The following is a 2,796-nucleotide window of genomic DNA, read 5'->3' as shown; positions in this document are numbered from 1 at the left end:
TGGGGGTAAATCTGAAAATTACTGATGAATGTTATTTTAAAATTTAAATTTTAGAAATTATGAAGTATCTTTTAAAAGGAATGTTAAAAGCTTCCCCACCCCACCCCCCAAAGCTGGCAGGCATGTAGCCAACATGTAGATCCCACCATTATTTGTACTTTTAGTAAAAACATATTGGTCTTTGTCCCCACACTCTGATGCAGAGTTTCAAAAATTCTTGAAATTTTTTGAATGCTAGGGGTGGTGAAAACATTTTTTGTTATTCATAACAAGACCCTTGCAATCATATCTGAGTTTATGTTAATGAGGTAACACTTGGTAGTCCCCTAGACAGCTTCAGGATAGGGGATGGTTGCCAAGGAAACCAGTCACGTGATTAAAAGATTAGAACTTTTAGCCCTACCTTCAGACCTCTGGGGAGAGGAAAGGGGCTAGAGATTGGGTTCAATCAATAAAGGCCAGTGATTTAATCAATCATCCATATGTTACAGAAGCTCCATAAACCCCCCTAAACTATGAAGCTCAGAGAACTTTCAGATTGGTGAACACATCCAGATGCTGGGAGGGTGGTATGCTCACAAAAGGCATGGAAGCTGTGTGACCTTTCCCTGTACCTTCCCCTGTACATCTCTCTGTTTGGCTGTTCCTGAGTTGTATCCTTTATAACAAACCAATAGAAAAAAAGTAAACTGTTTTCCTGAGTTCTGTGAGCCATTCTAGCAAATTACTGAACCTGAGGTTGTGTGAACCCCCAATTTATAGCTAAGTTAGACAGAGTGTGGGTAACCTTGGGATCCAGTACTTTTACTAGCATCTGAAGTGAGGGCAGTCTTATGAAACTGAGTCCTTAAACCTGTGTAGTCTGATGCTAACTCGAGTCGTGCTAGAATTGAATTAGACTGTGGAATATTTAGTTGGTGTCCAAAGAATCAGAGAATTGGTTGTTGGTGTTGGAAGATACCATAGAACCCTTTAAACATCGTCTGAAGATATATATCATGTAAAGCAGTGGTCTCCAACCTTTATGGCACCAGGTACCGGTGTTCCTATGAGAATCTAATGCCCGGTGATCTGAGGTGAGCTGAGGTGGTGATGCTGGGGAGCGGCTGTGAACACAGATGAAATTTCGCTCGCTGCCTACTGCTTACCTCCTGTTGTGTGACCCGGTTCCTAACAGGCCACAGACTGGTACTGGCCAGGGACCCTTGGTGTAAAGGCATTGAAGTATCACTATAGCCATCTATAGTTATTGCTGTTCAACCTGGTCTAGGCCCCTATCATCCCTCATCTCTCAACTCTCTGCTTTCTCAACAATCTCCTTTCCCCAGAGCAGAGCGATAATTTAATAGTATAAGTCACCTGTTCAAAATCCTCTTCCTATAATACTAAGAATACAACTGAACACCTTACCATGGCTTACAAGATCAAACATTCTCATTTAAACTGTTTTTTTAGCTCCTCTCCTCTCCTCTCCTCTTTAGCCATACTGGACTTCTGTTCTTCCTTCACAAAGCCTCTCTCAGGGCCTTCCTACTTCCATTTCTTCAGGACTGGAATGTTCGTCCTCATATTGACTTCCTCCCTAGGTCCTTCAGGACTCTGCTCAAATATCACATCATTGGAGAGCCCCTTCCGGATCCATGCTATGAAAAACAACCCTTTGCTAAGATGTCTCCTATTCTTGTTTTCATTTTCTTTACAATGGAGATACAAGGTGCAAGATAGTCTCTGTCCTACCTTGATCAGGACACAAGCTCTGTGCTTGCAGGCACTTTGTTTTGTCCCTTATGGTATTTCCAGCTCTCGGAGAGAACCTGTTACACATACAGATGAGTGAATATTATTTGGCAATAATATTAGGCAATAGTGGAGGTAGGCTGTTTTATGGTCTCTTTCTCATATATTTGGATTTAGTAAAAGTTACAGGTATAGTGACAATGTATTATAAAACCCAAATCAGTCTTTCTCAAAAAGTTATATGCGGACCAGCTACATCACCTGAATGTTATTAAGAGCAAGACTCTAGGTACTATCCCAGACAGAAGAATCTGAATCTCCAAAAACAAGGACTGGGAAACACACGTCCTTGGAGATTACTTGAAACTGATGCCTTAGAAGATGAGTTTCAAAAGGAAGGCCTTTTTAAGTCTCTCTGCAATCTAGTCCCAAGCCCCACCTTCATTTTCTTCACTCAGGAGATACCTAAATTCCTACACAACAAACTCCATGGTTTGCCTCTCCCGAAGACATCTTACCTCACATGCTTCACTTTGCCCCTTTTTTTCATTTCTGAAGTCATCCCTGGAAAACTTTCCAGACCCCTTATGGGTCTGGAAATCCTATTTATTCTTAGAAAGCCAGATTAAATGGCTCCTTCTTCATAATATCTATCTGGAACAATTAATCAGCGCTCTCATGTTACTTACATTGTTAGTATTGTATACATTCTTATATATTGATGTATCATCCATACTATAGAGCCAGAAATTCCATTTTCATTATTTTCGTAAGACAATCCAAGTGGTTTCGATGGGTTTATATGGACCTGGAAAATTTTTTTTAAAAGTCTTTTATGAAATGCGGGCATGGCCTACATTTTTTTTTCCAGAGTCTATGAAAATATGGGAAAGCATAACTTATGTCTTCATTGCAGTGCTGAGGTGTCACTCAACATTAAGCTACTAAGCTTAGATACACAGATACCAAAGAATTTGCATCCTCTTCAAAATAATTTCTCTTTTTAAGAAGTTATCCCTGTGAAAAGTGAAACTTCTTCCAGTTCAGACAACTCAGGTT

Source organism: Pteropus alecto, unplaced genomic scaffold, assembly GCF_000325575.1.
Source record: "Pteropus alecto unplaced genomic scaffold, ASM32557v1 scaffold131, whole genome shotgun sequence".
Classification (NCBI taxonomy): domain Eukaryota; kingdom Metazoa; phylum Chordata; class Mammalia; order Chiroptera; family Pteropodidae; genus Pteropus; species Pteropus alecto.
Note: the sequence above shows the minus strand (reverse complement) of the source record.